Source organism: Armigeres subalbatus, chromosome 1 (genome assembly GCF_024139115.2).
Source record: "Armigeres subalbatus isolate Guangzhou_Male chromosome 1, GZ_Asu_2, whole genome shotgun sequence".
NCBI lineage: Eukaryota > Metazoa > Arthropoda > Insecta > Diptera > Culicidae > Armigeres > Armigeres subalbatus.
The window spans coordinates 97,498,109-97,517,402 of NC_085139.1; the positions used below are offsets into that span (position 1 = coordinate 97,498,109).

The window sequence follows — 19,294 nt, forward strand, 5'->3', positions numbered from 1 at the left end:
TTGGTGCATGAACGCAATGAACTTGTTGCCTGGTGGTCAGAATCCTCAATCGATGTCGGGGATAAAACAACATCTACAATCCACTACTGAGTCCAATCATCGACGGTAATTAACCCAGTTCCCCGAACATTAGTTAAAAAAATCTTCGAAGCTTTACTAACTTTTTCTCAGACGTTCCAGCAACTGGATAAGTAATTTATGGATGCTTCCTAAGTGTTGTTCTAAGTCAATGTTCCGAATACTATTTAGATATGCCGGATATCGAAAAGCAATCAATATTTCAATAAATTTTCTAGTGTGACGACCCCAACTACTTAAATTCCTTCAGGGGGATTCGTCACAATCTTTTATGCGGAGTCAGTTTACCTACCTTGGCACCGAACCGCGCTAGAAAAGAGTTTTGCACCCAGCAACAGGGTTTTGTTTTTCAAGTCTGCTTACTTTTGTTTTTCAAGCAAAATACAGCACTTGGCAAGATTCCAAATGAGCTGTCAGGAGAGAGAGTAATTAATTGTAGAGAAAGAGAGAGAAAATTGTCAATTCTACTACAGGTTAGCTGTAAGTTAATTTTAAGTGAATAAAGGAGTCTTGATTGAATCCCAACGCGGTGTGTACGCGTTTTAATTACTTACAAAAAGAAAACCAGTGCAGCCGCGCGGCCGGCCGGCGGGGTCCGTCTCGCCCCGTCGGTGCGCTTCACTAGGTTTTCCAAACGATTTTGGGTTCGATACAAAGTCAATAGCAACACATAATCCCCATACAGGCCCTGAGAATCCATGCACATGATTTACGATTTTGATATGCCATCCCAGACAACCAGAATGCATGCATAATAGAATTGTTTTTTGTTATGCGATGCCTCTGCACACAATTTTTATCGCATACCAGTTGTGAAAAGGCTTTTTACATACAAAAGTGGAGGCGATATATGTGTATTTTTTACTCGACGTTGCACGGCAGTATATGCGATGTGTACGATTTTTATGCGAGTTCGTTCGTTATACATTGCGATGTAGTTTGTGATAACAAACTCTGTTTGACAGATAATCCGATTTCATTTGAGTTTGTTTGCAGGAATATGCGATGACAACAAATGAAACTGGAATTAAGTCGTAAAATAGCCTACTATGCGGGAAAATTCATAAATAAACTGATGAGCTTCTGCACCTCAATGCGATTTTGATGAAATTTGGATCGGTAAACGATTTTATTAGTACATTCTTATGCGATGTGTGGTTGTCTGGGTTAATAGGATGTTTCTAGTTCTCCAAATCACTGAGAAGTTCAGAACCATGGTCTACCAGATCAATTACGCTTGGTGAAAAAACTTGGCCCAAATCGGGAAATCCATGTGGAGTTCAGACCTATTGATCTACCAATTCAACTCGGCTCGGAACAAAACCAAAAGTAACGCATAGTACCCATACAACCCCTGAACAATCATGCGTATGAATTACCGTTTGGATATGTCCAAATAGGATGTTCTGAGTTCACCAAAACATTTTGAGGTTCAAACTCATTAATCTACCAAGTCAACTGGGCTTGGTACAAAATTTAAATCAACTCATGGTACCCGTACAAGCCCATATAGCCATTTTTAAGATTACAAAAATGCAAAAGGTTGGTGAGTTTTGAAGACATTCAAAACATAAATCAATCTAGAGTGCTGCACTGTAAAAAAAATACAGTTGAAAAGAAAAAAAGAATTGGCACCGAGTAGCAGGTACTGTGTCTAAGAAATTGAGGAACTACATACATCTACAGCAGGAACTATGGGGGGCAGCATGGACTATGTCCATGGGCTTGACGACCCTTCCCCAGGCCATCTGCGAGTTGTGGCGCCTACCTAGGATGTGATGGGGTATGACAGTGGGCCCTGTTAAACCTCTATAAAAAGTTGCATGTATCCGCAAGTAGGCTACGCCAAAGCGACCGTGTGCCTCTCAAAGCGCACAAGCCCAAGTCCTGGTGTTAGGTGGGACGCTAAACAGCCCTGACACGACGGCTCTCCGACGAGACAGGAGGTTTGCGCAGGCCCAATAAGCCGCCTTTAAAAACAACCATTATGAACGACATAGAAGATAATACTACTCGATACAATCGGCAACGACCTAGGTAACGAATAAAGGATCACGATTCGAAGCTTGGAACATGGAACTGCAAGTCGTTAGGCTTCGCAGGTTGCGACAGGATGATCTACGATGAATTACATCCCCGCAAATTCGACGTCGTAGCGCTGCAGGAAATCTGCTGGACAGGACAGAAAGTGTGGAAAAGCGGGCATCGAACCTTTTACTAAAGCTGTTGCACCACCATCGAGCTGGGAACCGGCTTCATAGTGCTGGGAAAGATGCGCTAACGCATGATTGGATGGCAGTCAATCAACGCAAGGATGTGCAAGCTGAAGATAAAAGGCCGATTCTTTAACTATAGCATCATCAACGTGCACAGCCCACACGAAGGGAGACCCGACGACGAGAAAGAAGCGTTCTATGTACAGCTGGAGCAGACAGCCGGATGCCCACTGCGGGACGTCAAAATCGTCATCGGTGACATGAACGCTCAGTATAGACCGGTCATCGGATCGGATAGTCTGCATACCGTATCGAACGACAACGACCAACGATGCATACACTTTGCAGCCTCCCGTGGAATGGTAGTCCGAAGCACTTTCTTCCCCCGCAAGAATATCCACAAGGCCACATGGAGATCACCTAATCAAGTAACGGAAAACCAAATCGACCACGTTCTAATCGACGGTGAATTCTTCTCCGACATCACGAACATACGCACTTACCACAGTGCGAATATTGAATCCGACCCCTACCTCGTTGCAGTATGTCTGCGCTCAAAACTCTCGACGGTGTACAACACGCGTCGGAGTCGTCCACAGCGGCTAAACATTGGGCGGCTTACGCGCAGCAGCTGGAAGTGGCACTCCCAACAGAAGAGCAGCTAGGCGCAGCATCTCTTGAAGATGGCTGGAGAGATATTCGATCCGTCATTGGAAGCACCGCAACCGCTGCACTAGGCACGATGGCCCCGGATCAGAGAAACGACTGGTATGACGGCGAATGTGAGCAGTTAGTTGAAGAGAAGAATGCAGCATGGGCGAGATTGCTGCAACACCGCACGAGGGCGAACGAGGCACGATACAAACGGGCGCGGAACAGACAAAACTCGATTTTTCGGAGGAAAAAGCGCCAACAGGAAGATCGAGACCGTGAAGAGACGGTATAATTTTCAATAAGTCCGTCCAGCTATTTGGTTTCGCCTACGACATACATATTATGGCACGTAACTTTGAGAGGATGGAGGAAGCCTACATCAGACTGAAGAGGGAAGCTAAGCGAATCGGACTAGTCATCAACACATCGAAGATAAGAAGAGTTTCAAGAGAAGACAATGTGAGCCACCCATCTCGAGTTTGCTTCGGTGGTGACGAAATCGAGGTGGTAGAAGAAATTGTGTACTTGGGCTCACTGGTGACTGCCGAAAATGATACCAGCGGATAAATTCGGAGACGCATAGTGGCTGGAAATTGTACCTACTTTGGACTCCGCAAGACGTTCCGATCAAATAGAGTTCGCCGCCGTACCAAACTGACTATCTATAAAACGCTCATTAGACCGGTAGTTCTCGACGGACACGAGGCCTGGACGATGCTCTTGGAGGACCAACGCGCACTGGGAATTTTCGAAAGGAAAATGCTGCGTATCAACTATGGTGGGGTGCAGATGGCGGACGGTACGTGGAGGAGGCGAATGAACCACGAGTTGCATCAGCTGTTGGGAGAACCATCCATCGTTCACACCGCGAAAATCGGACGACTGCGGTGGGCCGGGCACGTATCCAGAATGTCGGAGAGTAATTAGGTGAAACTGGTTCTCGACAACGATCCAACGGGCACAATAAGGCGAGGTGCGCAGCAGGCAAGGTGGATCGATCAGGTGTAGGATGACTTGCGGACCCTCCGTAGACTGCGTGGTTGGCGACGTGTAGCCATTAGACTGGCCCAGGAAACAAAAAGTTGTCTAATTCCACGGGGCACCCTCCAGGATTGTGTCTTTGGGTGAGAAAATCAATCTCTGAAAATTTCAGCTCAATCGCTTGTTGCATAAGCTGGCGCATTTGATTTGAAGTTTGTATGGGGATTTCAGCCAAAATGTATAGGAAAATACACCTCCGTCAATCATTCGATCTGGAAATTGGTTCTGATTGCTCGATTGACCTCAGAATTGCAAAAACGGCAGTTGGTATGCTACAGAACAATTTCACAGAACATTGTATGATGATTAAATGAACTTTTATATAGGTTTCGGCTGATGCGATTCGATCAAAAACCCAAAAATACACAAATCAGCTACTAATAAATCATGTGAGCAATTAGTGGAAGAGAAGAATGCAGCATGGGCGAGATTGCTGCAACACCGCATGAAGGCGAACGAGGCACGATACAAACGGGCGCGGAACAGACAAAACTCGATTTTTCGGAGGAAAAAGCGCTAACAGGAAGATCGAGACCGTGAAGAGACGGTACAATTTTCAATAAGTCTGTCCAGCTATTTGGTTTCGCTTACGACATAGATATTATGGCACGTAACTTTGAGAAGATGAAGGAAGCCTACATCAGACTGAAGAGGGAAGCTAAGCGAATCGGACTAGTCATCAACACGTCGAAGACGAAGTACATGATATGAAGAGGTTCAAGAGAAGACAATGTGAGCCACCCACCTCGAGTTTGCATCGGTGGTGACGAAATCGAGGTGGTAGAAGATATTGTGTGATACCAGCGGAGAAATTCGGAGACGCATAGTGGCTGGAAATTGTACCTACTTTGGACTCTGTAAGACGCTCCGATCAAATAGAGTTCGCCGCCGTACCAAACTGACAATCTACAAAACGCTCATTAGACCGGTAGACCTCTACGCACACGAGACCTGGACGATGCTCGTGGAGGACCAACGCGCACTGGGAGTTTTCGAAAGGAAAGTGCTGCGTACCATCTATGGTGGGGTGCATATGGTGGACGGTACGTGGAGGAGGCGAATGAACCACGAGTTGCATCAGCTGTTTTCTCCCCATAGTAATCTGGGCCAGTCTAGTAGCCATGGACCGAGCCGAATGGAGAAGACTCTTATATACCGCACATGCCACTTCAGCCTTAAGGCTGATTTACAGTTCGGAAAACGTGTCCCGGGATTTAGTCTCCCATGCAATTTAAATGGGAGCGGGATTTGCGTTTCCCGTGACAGGAGCAGAAGTCTACACGGAAAAATATTTTCCTGAAGTGTAAACCCAATCGCGGGAAAAGTGTACGGTGAAAAATCCCATGTGTAGAGATGCAAATCCCGCGAGGAAACAATTTCGCTTGAATTGATTCTGCACGGGAAATGTGTAATCTATGACGGAAATTTATTATGGGAAGAATTTAGTGAAGTGGATAGTGAAAAGTGAGAAATGTGAGAAGTGTGAAAAGAAAACTAAGGAATGATAAGCGAAAAATGAAAAAATGAGTAAGTAAGGAATGAACAATGAGCAGTGAGAATAAGAAGTAAGAAGTGTACAATTAGAAGTGAGAGTTGAGTAGTGAGAAATGAGTAGTGTAATGAGTAGTGAAAAGTGAAAAGTGACTAATGAGAGGTGAGAAGTGAAGAATGATAAGTGAAAAAATGAGAAGTGAGAATTGAGAATGAGAAGTAAGAAGAGTAAAGTGAGAAATGAGTACTAAGAAGTGAAAAGTAAGCAGTGATAATTGAGAAATAGTGCATAGTGAGACTCGCTCTAACTCATTCTCACTCACTTGCTCTAACTCATTCTCACTCACTCGTTCTAACTCATTCTCACTCAGTCGCTCTAACTCATTCTCACTCACTCACTCTAACTCATTCTCACTCACTCGCTCTAACTCATTCTCACTCATTCGCTCTAACTCATTCTCACTCACTCGCTCTGACTCCTCTCACTCATTCACTCTCTCATTCACTCACTCAATCTCACTCATACACACACATTTTCACTCACTCACTCACATTCACTAACTCTGGCTCACTCACTTATTCACTCTCACTCAATCACTCACTAACTCTTTCTCACTCACTCACACTCTCTCTCATTCACGTACTTTCACACACTCATTCTCACTCACTCACTCAACCTCACACACTCATTCTCACTTACTCACGAATTCTCACACACTCATTCTCACTTACTCACGAATTCTCACTCACTCACTTTGACTTACTCACCCACTCTCACTTACTCATTTTCACTCACTCGCTCACTCATTTCCTCTTTCTCTCCCACTCAATCGCTCTCTCTCACTCATTATCTCCCTTTCTCTCGCTATATCTCCCTCTTCTCGTTATCTTTCCACCTCTTGTAAAATCCGAATCAAAACCCCGAAGTGTAAACTCAAGCACGGGCGAGGATACGCAGATTCTCAAATCCCTGAAGCCAAATCCTGAAGTGTAAACTCAATCACGGAAAATGTTTTGACAGTGGAGACTTATTGGCGGAAAATTTTCCCTGACAAAACCCGGAGCAAAATCCCGTAACAAATCCCGCGGACACGTTTTCCGAACTGTAGTCTGAATAAATAATAATAATAATAATGTTGTGCTGAAAACCGCGAGAAGATTAGAGTTTATTAAGCAAACATATTAGCATTTTATTGGAGTGTTGTATGGATGAATTTATTTCTTTTTAACGGTAAAAGAAACGAAATTTGCTCGAACCCCACTTCAGAGAAATGCTAATAACTTTACCTGGTAAACACTAATCTTTTCACGGTTTTCAGCATAACATTCTGTATTAAATTCTTCATAATCTAAAAACCCAAACGTTGACCGGTTTGGCTGAAATTTTGTCCAGAGCATCACGGCATCAAATAAAATCGAATAAGAGGGCGGCCAATCAAAACATTCGAAAAAAGTTTTTGGAATAAAAATTTGAGCCACCCTAATCTACATATTCTGTTATGTTCACGTTACCTACGAAGTTATTCAAGACATTTACTCAGTAAACTTGTTACTGTGTTACTCTTCGCTTCACCGCTTATGCTAAACCTTCCTAACATGTTCGGGTCAATCTGACTCCGATCACACTTTCAAATGCTGAAAACTCAACAGCAACACTGTGAAGGTCAAGAATTTCTTGACTTTCCTATTTCGTGAAGAACTATTTTTCCAAATGCGGACCTATTTGTACGACGTTATTGAAAGGCCAAAAAACTCACACTTAAGGTGTTCGGGACATATTGAGCTGGATTTGACTTAGCAATAACTCAGGCACTTCTCAGCCATATTCACATATTTATATACCCAAAACAATTGCCAGCTAATAAATGTTCCGAAACTGAGCTCAGATTGTTGATCGGCCACAACTACATTATGTAATAATCGGAACGTCAGTTCGCCACTTTTATATGGATAAAAATTGGACAAAACACCGCGCAAGCACGATTTCATTGCTGTTCTATTTCCTCAAAAATGTTCCAATATATCAAATTTTCCGTAAGCCCATTCCTTAAGAGCAGCATACTAGGCTTTACGAACGAGCGTGAAATGATACGAAGAGCACCTAAATGGCCATGTGGCAGACAACGTTGGCGGTACCCGATCAATAATGCATAACAAAATTATTACAACGGGAGTTATTTATTTCAGAAGAATATTGTAACTGATAGCAACTGATAGGATGCTGTTATCAACCTTTCATAAAAAGGAGCGTATGGTCACTAAATAGCGGGAATAGAAAGAATGCAAAACTGGATTTATTTAGCATTCGTAGTATTTATCTCACTCGGCAAGTTTGTTCGGACAAACCTAAGCTTCACATTGAAAGAACATCTCGTTGCATAAATAACTATTTTGGGATATTCATGCAAGTTTTCGAACTACTTTTTAACCTTTCCCATATTATGATTGTTGGGGCGAGTTTCTGGCTTGAATAAAATTATCTTAACAGCGGTGCTCATGGTGAACAGCTTCAAAGCTATAATTTATTGCTTATTATTTTATAATTTTAAACGGTTATACAAAATAAACTTACATTCTAGTGTACAATTCAGCGGCCCAGAAATCTCCGCCACATCTTCACACTATTTTATTTACAACAGTTTCCGTGGTGCACGATTTTACTGTTGCCAGATTCACTTAAAATTCAATCTAACAATGATCTTTCTAATGTATCAATTTCAACTGATGTATTAACGTGTAATATCAACACGTTGTCTATTAAGGCAAACAAATGTTCATAAAATAGATTACAGAAAACAGTAAAACATGGCCTAGCAAACTATATATATATTAAAATCTGGTACTTATTCAAAAGGACGTATGTGATTTTGTGAACAAAGATTCAAAAGTCGATTTGTCTTATCTGATAGCACACCCACGCAGATCAACACCACCAACAGGTAGCCGAAGCCTCCCCTATCTGTCTATGGTGATGGTTTGCGTGAGAGGGCTATCAGATCGGACAAATCGATGTTTGAATCTTTGTTTACAAAATCACATACGTCCTTTTGAATAAGTACCCGAGAAATATATAAACAATTGCAGTGCGAAAACTCTCCATCCTTATCGTCATTTTTCTTTCTTTGACCCGTTGGTAGCCATCCTATTTTCAGATTTCCTTCCCCTCTGCCCCTACTGAACAAATATGTGCTCCAGTTCACCATTTCACTGGTTGGTCCACTTTCCCAGGAGGAGACTGTACTGTGAGAGTTCAGATGTTTGAGAGCAATCGATAACAGAAGTATCCGAATTTTTGCGGAAGCGATGCTTAACAGCTGCTGACGACGGCAAATATTTCTGGAGAGTAGCACGAGTGAGTTAACAATAACCTGTTCCAGATTCGTATTCCCGTTTTGGTCATATTGCCTGTGGTTGATGTTTGATCAACTGCATCAGCATCTCTACTCTTTATCATCAATAATCTCTATCGGCGGCTTGCCCAACAAATTAACAAGCCTGCCTATAAATGTTAAACATTTAATAAGGCCAGAAAGGCTGGACATGTCTCCGACATAGTTCCTAATGGCGTACTTTCTAGAAAATTTGCGATAATAGTAATATTCCATCTTCCTTTTTGACAATGGTTGTATCAGTTCACAACTTGGTGCTTACCGTTTATGTTTGCATAACAAATATGAATATTTAAAATGTATGTATACCAGCTTTAAATTCTCCTTGATATAAAAAAAAGTTATTCTGGCGCATTTGTCCCTCAGGAATCGCAATCGTGGGTGGTGACGTCGATAAAATAGTACAAGTAGTAGTGCATAGTACTATGGCCATACTAGCGCCATACTACTACTACTACTGCTATGCTACAGCTTGGGCAGCAGCATGATGCCGGGCTTCCGTAGTACTATTGCACAAAACTGCAACTCGAACAAATAATGCTGCGATGCGATGCAAGTGGAATATGATGCACTCGACAAAACTGCTCCAGTCATTTCCGATTTTCTCTCATTGTCCACGTCGTCATGGCCCATTTCGCCTACCTACTTCGTGGCACGAACTTTCAAGGATTATTGGAATTTTCGCTCTCAAAAATATCTGAACAATGTTCAACCGGACCATAGTTCCACGCTGTTCCGCGTAGCATTCCAGATGATGATTGCACTACCAGCGAGCATTTCTCATCATCATTGGATATCATCGTCATCGCCATTTTCGGTTTGAGGGTTTTATCTTCCAAGTGGCGAAACGATTGTTTCATTTTATTGCCATCCACGTTCTGTGCAGCCAGCAACCAACGGTTTATATTGCTGCGCCCATTCTAGTGTGGGTGGTGAGTTGATGGGATTCGAGACTTGTGGTCAGCCCCGTTCTAGAGGATAAAATTATTCCAAAGGAGTCAAATCGCACAAACGTTTGCTATGTTGTGAGGAAGCAGAAATACTTTAGTTATTATTTTTCTATGCTCGGGCCCTTCTTAGTCTAGTGGTTACATTGCACGGCTACAAAGCAAGACTCTGCTGAGGGCGCATGGGTTAGATTCCAGTACGGATCTTGAAAATTTTCGGGTTGGAAATTGTTTCGACTGTGAACGGTTTGACATCGCATAGAACTTTCGTGCGTTATTAGCGCGGTACAGTTGCTCCGTCTCTTCATGTCTCGATCTTCCTGCTGGTGCTTTTTCCTCCGAAAAATTGAGTTCGTCTGTTTCGTACCCGTTTATATCGTGCCTCGTTCGCCCTCGTGCGGTGTTGCAGAAATCTCGCCCATGCTGCATTCTTCTCTTCCACTAACTGCTCACATTCGCCGTCATACCAGTCGTTCCTCTGATCCGGGAGCACCGTGCCAAGTCTAGCGACTGCGGTGCTACCATTGGCGGATCGAATATCTCTCCATATCGTCTCTCAAGAGACGCTGCGGCTAGTTGCTCTTCCGTTGGGAGTGCCACTTCCAGCTGCTGCGCATAGTCTTGAGCTGTCTTGTAGCCGCCCAATGTTAAGCCGCGGCGTTTGACTACGACGCGTGTTGTACACCGACGAGAGTTTTGAGCACAGGCATACTGCAACGAGGTAGTGGTCGGATTCAATATTCGTACTGCGGTAAGTGCGAACGTTCGTGATGTCGGAGAAGAATTTACCGTCGATTAGAACGTGGTCGATTTGGTTTTAGGTTTCTTGATTAGACGATCTCCATGTGGCCTTGTGGATATTTTTACGGGGAAAGAAGGTGCTTCGGACTACCATTCCGCGGGCAGCTGCAAAGTTTATGCATCGTTGGCCGTTATCATTCGATACGGTGTGCAGACTATCAGGTCCGATGACCGGTCTATACATTTCCTCTCTTCCTACCTAAGCGTTCATGTCGCTGATAACGATTTTGACGTCCCGCAGTGGGCATCCATCGTATGTCTGCTCCAGCTGTGCATAGAACGCTTCTGTCTCGCCATCGGGTCTCCCTTCGTGTGGACAGTGCACGTTGATGATGCTATAGTTGAAGAAACGGTCTTTTATCCTCAGCTTGCACATCCTTGCGTTGATTGACTGCCACCCAATCACACGTTGGCGCATCTTGCCCAAAACTATGGAGCCGGTTCCTAGCTCGTTAATGGTGTCACAGCTGGGAAGATTGTTTGGATAACCCTGAGCGAAAGCTGATGGAACGATAACTTTTGGGGGAGGAAGGATCCTTCCCAGGCTTACGGATGGGGATGACTTTCGCTGACTTCCAGGACGATGGAAAGTAGCTGAGCCGGAGACACTGATTAAAGATCAGCGAAATGTGCTCGAAGAACGGAGCACTCATATGTTTGAGTTCAAGATTTAGGATGCTGTCGAAGCCTGGAGTCTTTATGTTATTCGATGATTTGATATAGGAAGTCAATTCGCCAGCTGAGATGTTCAACTCCTCCGAGAAGTCGGGAATAAGATGGATGTTGTTAACATGCTCGTTAACGGCATTAACCTATTTCAGAAACCTTCTCTGCAGGAGTTATCAAGCGATCCTTAGAGCCATTTTTGTCTTATAGGATCAAATGCGGAATGGGTCGAGGCTTAGATTTTAGAATTTTTGTTAGCTTCCAGAACGGCTTATCACAGTCTGGGAGAGCGCGCATCTTATTGGAAAAATCAATATTTCTGAGGTGCACCATTCTGGGCAGGATAATTTTGATCATGCGATTGCACCATATTGCACCGGGCCTTAAGCGCAGGCAGCCCAGTACGTTGGTACTGCCTGCGAGTGACATTTCGCAGACGGATCAAATCTTTGGTGCCGTCGTCGGGGCTGACAATGAGTCAAATGGGGGTGAGAATGGGTCACTGTTTCAACTTACTTAGAATGCATGTAGAATGGACTGAATGTATCTGACGGCAAGAAGACTAAAATATAAAAGACCTTTTTGAACGATTTTGCTCTACGACCTCCAGGCTGCCGGTGAGAGCGATGACCCATTCTCACCCCCCAGACCCATTGTCACCCCTGATGGTAAATCAATGTTTAGGGTGTTGCTTACCAGTCTAGCAGTTGGCACATGTTGTTCACGGGCCTAGGAGATCGCCTCTTGGATGGAGTGGAGCTGGTCGTCGATTTCCTCCGGTGTGGTCGGATGTCGCTGGTAGTTGATGTTTTCGTCCACACACCTTTGGATCCGGCTCCAGTCGACACGATGGTAGTTTCGCCGGGGCAGCTGATGCCGATCGACCGAGGAGCCCACTTCCACCACCACCGCACAATGGTCGGATTCGTCAAATTTCACGACATAAATCGATAACTCGAAAAGCATCAGTGCTAGAGTTTTGACGTCTTCAGAAGAAATGATCTACAAGAAGAGATCTATTTTTGGTGTATGTTGTCATTAGGGTGGTCGTCCGGTGAAATTTTTTTGGAAATGTATTGTTTTACCCTTTTGAGATAGGAGTTCATATAATTCCACAAAGTTGTAGAGAATTTAATTCTAAGCTTTTTTGCTTAATAAACATTTATTTTATCTCATATAGGTAATGTTTTATGACAAAATTGCTAAATTTAGATAGGGTGGTCCCAAAAAAAAATAGATTTTAGCTTCTACTTTCATCTATTCAGAATATTTTCAAAAACTGTCTTAGCATCGCTTCACGGTCTTTGTATGGCGCATATTTTGGTTACATAAGACGGTTGATAGCTTCATTTTCAAGCATATTATAAGCGTTTTTCATGAAAAAGGGATATTTTTTAGAGCATTCTACTGCAGCTAGTAGCAAATATTAGCAAAAATTTCAATCGTAATCTGAAAGTATACATGCAGGCCCATCAAATCCATGATATTTCATTTGTCCATCTTTGTCCGCTTTTGTTTGACGATAGTATTATTTTTATACGAAAAATTAGGAATTTCATGTGAAACACATATATCATCTTTTGGATTTTCGCAATATTTGGTAGAATAAAAGACAAGAACACTGTTCTCGACCAGAGGTCGTACAGACTGAACACTTAACACCTAGACAACTGACAGGACAGTGGAGTGGTGGAGAATTTTTTGATCACGAAAAGTTTCCTTCTTACCGAGGCGAGAATTGAGCCCACGCTCCATAACCCATGCCTCTAGATGATTGACGTCGCTAACCACACGACCACAAGCCCACAAAGAATCGTTCTTTATCTAAATTATTTAAATCAACTCGTATGGAAAAGTCGAATTTTCGCAGTGAGGGTCGCCAATGACTACATGTGATTCCATGAATATTGATAACTGGTCTAGTAGTTCAAAAATTATGTTTTAAAAACATATTTTTTTTCAAAAATTTTGAGTTTTTCGACCACCCTGGATCGAAATTGGTGTATCAGACAAAATTAAAAGTGAGTTTATTTTCGAAAAAGAACGATTCTACCAAATATTGCGAAAATCCAAGAGATGGTATGTGTTTCAAATGGAATTGCTGATTTTTCATACAAAACTAATATGATCATCAAGCAAAAGTGAACAAAGATGGACAAATGAAATATAATGGATTTGATAGGCCTGCATGTATCAGGTATCAGAACGTCGGCTCAGGAGGCACGTTCTCCTCAATTTGGGAGATTTGTGCCATCGCCTTCACTGGCCTTTCTCATCATTTACCTGACGGAAAAGGAAGTGAAAAGGGGAAAGGAAGAGGAAGTGAAGTTGGTAAGGAGAATGAAACAATTTATAGGAAAGCCAATTATGTAGACTCACACGCATTCAGCTGGGACTAAAGAGAGGTGTCACAGAAACACAGAGGACGTAACAATGGACGAATGTCAAAGACGAAACACAGAGTGCACTGTGAAAAACGCATAATGCGAATCCATATAGGTGACAATCACAAAGTACATTGTAAAAATCGCATAATGCGAATCCATATAGGTGGCAATTTGTTGAAAACTAAGTAAAACACATATTCAGAACCCCATTCTTATTGAACCCCCCGTTGAGATTGAACAAGAGTAGCCGAACCCGAACATCAAGAACAAAACACAGAGTACACTGTGAAAAACGCATAATGCGAATTCATATAGGTAACATACACAAAGTACATTCTAAAAAAAAATGCATAATGCGAATCCATATAGGTGACAATTTGTTGAAAACTAAGTAAAACACATATTCATAACCCCACTCTTATTTAACCTCACGTTGAGATTGAACAAGAGTAACCGAAGCCGAACGTCAAGGACGAGACACAGAGTACACTGTGAAAAACGCATAATGCGAATCCATATAGGTGACAATTTGTTGAAAACTAAGTAAAACACATATCCATAACCCCACTCTTATTTAACCTCACGTTGAGATTAAACAAGAGTAGCCGAAGCCGAACGTCAAGGACTAGACACAGAGTACACTGTGAAAAACGCATAATGCGAATCCATATAGGTGACAAACACAAAGTACATTGTAAAAAAACGCATAATGCGAATCGATGTAGGTTACAATTTGTTTAAAACTAAGTAAAATACATATCCATAACCCCACTCTTATTTAACCTCACGTTGAGATTGAGCAAGAGTAGCCGAAGCCGAACGTCAAGGACGAGACACAGAGTACACTGTGAAAAACGCATTATGCGAATCCATAAAGGTAACATACACAAAGTACATTGTAAAAAAACGCATAATGCGAATCCATATAGGTGACAATTTGTTTAAAAAAAAACTAAGTAAAAAAAAACATTTTCATAACCCCACCCTTATTCAACCTCAAGTTGAGATTAAACAAGAGTAGCTGAAGCCAAACATCAAAGACGAAACACAGATTACACTTTGAAAAACGTATAATACGAATCCATATAGGTGACAAACACAAAGTACATTGTAAAAAAATGCATCATGCGAATCCATATAGGTGGAAGTTTGTTGAAAAACTAAGTAAAACACATATTCATAACCCCACACTCACGTTGAGATTAAACAAGAGTAGCCAAAGCCGAACGCCAAAGACGAGACACAGAGTACACTGTGAAAAACGCATAATGCGAATCCATATAGGTGACAATTTGTTGAAAACTAAGTAAAACACATATTCATAATCCCACTCTTATTTAACCTCACGTTGAGATTGAACAAGAGTAGCCGAAGCCAAACGCCAAGGACGAGACACAGAGTACACTGTGAAACCAGCCTAATGACAACCTACACCAAAAATAGATATCTTCTTGTAGATCACTTCTTCTGAAGACGTCAAAACTCTAGCGCTGATGGTTTTCGAGTTATCAATTTATGTCGTGAAATTTGATGAATCCGACCATTGTGCACCGGGTAGTGATCCAAGCTGAACTCCTGGTAGACGACCGGCTGGGAGATGTGGTCGTTCATGTTTGTGATGTATAGGTCGATTGTGGAATGGGCGCCGGACCGACTCAGCCGAGTGGGGGAATCCGGGCTCAGGATCGTATAGTGACCTTCCTCCAAATGGTTCCGTTTTGATTGCAGCGACTGTTGCCCCTGGCTTGATGCTTGGCATTCAGGTCGCCGGCAATGATGAACTGACCTTGTCTCCGCGTAAGAGTCTCCGCGACAGAGGTAGTAACTTCCACACCGATGGCCTCAACGATGCGCAGCTGGAAGCATGGCAGCAGGCGACAGTTGATGTTGTAGCGGTCGGCCGGTCGAGTCTCACCACACGGAAGTCCGAAATATGTACATTCATCTTGGGCTTCAGGTGTGTTTCCGTGGTGAACGCTACGTCGATCTCTCTCTCGTCGAGGCCAGCTCAATGATTTTGCTCTTAAGTGATGATCAATGACGAACATACCAAGGGTTAAGATCTGGTCGAAGCGTGTTTTGCATCCGCGTAATCGCGCTGCCAGTTGGGTGAAAATCGGAACTAGCTGCTCCAATGTGTAGAGCGGTGGATCGCCCTCGGCCGAAAGGGGGCCATTCGCTGGTGGATGGAGCATGTGGTGTTAGAGCTTTAATCGATGCTGCAGCGGTCACCAGCCGTTTGTGCGGTTGCAAAGGTGAGAGGATTGACGGTGAGCCGGGATGGCTGGAAAGTTCACCTCGTTGAGAGCAGCAAAACGGTTTCTCTTCGACATGGTCCTGGTGGAGGTCTTTTTCTGAATTTCCAAAAACGCCGTCCGCTTTGGGCAGTCCTTGGTTGTAGCCCAATGTTTGTCGCCGCAGTTGGCGCATTTGGGATCAGCAACCTCCATCTTGTCGCACTCTTCGGTCGGATGGGATTCGCCACATTTGTTGCAGCGTGGCTTAATGCGACAGTTTCTGGTGTCGTGCCCGAAGTTTAAGCAGTTGGTGCACTGCGTGACGTCGCGGTGCACGGGCCGATATCGGTCCCAAATAACGACGGTGTAATTTATAACGCAGACCAGCTTCAGGTCCTTCCACGTTGTGGAGCCGTGCTCGAGGTGGACCACGTAAAGCTGGTAGCAATATCTCCTCGTCTTGTTGTGACGAGCGATCTTGTGCACGGCACTGACTTCAGGCCGCAGCCCTCGAGTACTTTCTTCATGTCGTGGAGTCCTCGCAGCAAAGCCTTGAGCGGCTTCGTACCGGGGTGGTCATGAGTGTAGTACTCATACTTCCTGTCTAATCCTGCCATTACCGTTACTTTCCGTTACATTGCATTCAGAGCCTAACGGGAAAGTCTTTTGAATTCCGCTGGAAGAAACTAATGAACTTCCCCAGACAATTTTCCAAGTTTTTTTTTCAAAAACTCATTTGGTAATTATTTTCGATTAATTGCATATTATTCGGCAACTCGGCCGTACGAAAACCATTTTTTTTGTTAAATATCTTGGCTGAGCATTAGCACAGCATATGTTTCGAAATGAACAAATTAATATGAAATTTGCGAAAACGAATCCACGTGTCTTGGAAGGACTCGAACCCTCAACCTCCTACTCTCTAGATAGGCGTGATAACCCCTACACAACAAGACCACTTAAAGGTCACGTTTGCGGAAAAGCCATCAGAATCCGAGTACCAACCTCCACCTCGGTTAGCTCTCTTTTGCAAATTGAATATTTTTGATGCTTGATTTGTCCAATCTCCACATGTACTTTACTATTGTATATCCACAGCCAAGCGAGTGCACATTGTTTATTAAACGAGAGGATCGCACTCCATACCCCCCAGTAACTGTCTGGGCGGGACGGTATAGAATGCGAATTCAATCGCACTCTGCTGTGCCAAAGGCTTGCTTGGCTAAAGCATTTGATGAGTTTGATTGCCTTTTACGTAAGCGGTCGCGTGTACTCAGACGACTAATGACGGTGAAAGACCGACACTTGATTACAATTAATTGCATATTATTCGGCAACTCGGCCGTACGAAAACCATTTTTTGTTAAATATCTTGGCTGTGCATATGCACAGCATATGTTTCGAAATGGACAAATTGATATGAAATTTGCGAAAAAGAATCCACGTGTCTTGGAGGGACAATTGATATTCAATTTGCAAAAAAGAGAGCTAACCGCGGTGGAGGTTGGTACTCGGATTCTGATGGCTTTTCCGCAAACGTGACCTTTAAATCGTCTTGTTGTGTAGGGGTTATCACGCGTTATCTAGAGAGTAGGAGGTTGAGGGTTCGAGTCCCTCCAAGACACGTGGATTCTTTTTCGCAAATTTCATATCAATTTGTCCATTTCGAAACATATGCTGTGCATATGCACAGCCAAGATATTTAACAAAAAAAATATTTTCGGATTTTCCACGAGAACTACTTTGAAGTTTCGAGAATTTGTTAGAAATTCCAAGAGAAGCTGTATGGAATTCACAAGAAAAGTTGTTTGAAAAAATTCTTCGAAATTTACATGAGAAGCTGTTAATAATTTTTAAGGCATATTGTTCCAAATTTGTACAGGAAAATGTTTGAAATATTCATGGAAAATTCCTGATGAGTTTCTGTTGAATGTTCCTCAAAGTTTACACTAAAAATGCTTCGGAATATTCACGGAAGATTCACGAAAAACTGTCTTGAATATTTACGAGAAATTCTTTGGAATTTCCAAAATTCCGCTGCGCTCAAAATGTGGATTTCAATAAACAAAATCTTTAAATTTCAACGAAAGGAATTTCCAAATAAAATTCATTGGAATTTGTACGGATTTTTTATTATGTAATGGAAAATTTTCCGGAACTTCAACGTATTTTTTTTAATTTTCACGGAATACTGTTCGGCATACTTAAGGAAAATTATTCGGAAATTTAAAGAATTTATTCTGATTTCTATAGGAAATTCTTTTTACTAACCATTAAAAATTGCTGAGTCATCAGGACAAATATACAGTTTGGCCGAAATGGTCGTTTGAAAGAAAGGACCATTTGGCAGAAAATGTCAAGGCATCTGCCAAACGACTCTTGCGGCCAAATGACCTTTTCGGGTAAAGCACCATTTCGGCAAATGGTATTTTCGGTCAAATGTCTATTTGGCCTATTTGGCCAAACGATTTTTCCGACCAAATAACCAGTTCGACCGTATGTATGTCCATTTCGGCTAATTAAAATTTTGTGACTGTCAACATCATCAAAACATCAATGTGACTGTCAAACTTATTGGCTACGTTCGACGATTACTAATAACGCAATAGATCGCAATAGATTTGATTGAAATTGTCTTTTAGCAGAAAGAGCGACTTGGCCCAAGTTTTTTTTTGGAAGACTACCATTTCGACCAAACGGCATTTTCTGCCAAATGACCTATTCGGCAAAACGAGTTTTTTTTTGGAGAATAATTCAACCAAACGAAACTTTCGGCCAAAAGGCCCTTTCTGCCAAACGACCACCCAGTGGGAGTTTTCGGCCAACCAGTTTTATCAGCCAAAGGAACTGTTTTACCAAATGACATTTTCGGCCAAATGCCTTTAGGCTAGGTGGGCTTCGGCCTTATCCAGTATTTTGCGCTCGATAATGGCGAAAATATTTACACTTTTTAATCAATGTAGGCCTTGACTCATTGAAAACATTGGCACTCATTTGGTATCTATAAACAAAGATAAATATGTCAAGTATTCTCCAATTTGTTGTTCAAGGATATGGTAGTTTGTATTTTTTATAATAATTTTATTTTATTTTCTAGGAATGTGGAAGCCACAAGATACTAAGAAATGTATGAGCTGAAAACAATTTGGATGAGGCGATATCCAGGTAGTCTAATGATCGATTCATTAAAAACCTTGTAAAACTAACTACTCACTGTTTTGCGTGCGCAACGTATAAATGGACGCTTCTTGTACTTTCCATGGACTAATTGTGCACAAAAAAATCCACCTGTGCCACAACACTCTTCCACGGTGGCCAAAGTGTCCGCGCCGGATGGCCAGATAAACTTACAACTGCTGGCTGACTGAAGGCACTTTACTGTTATTG

The 19,294-nt window shown here is 42.6% G+C and overlaps 1 protein-coding gene across 1 annotated transcript in view; it reads right to left on the reverse strand.

The window, feature by feature from the left end:
• LOC134203412 (rho GTPase-activating protein 100F) overlaps positions 1-19,294 on the reverse strand; it is a 230,238-nt gene that overhangs the window by 155,263 nt on the left and 55,681 nt on the right. The gene's annotated exons all lie outside the window — the stretch shown is intronic.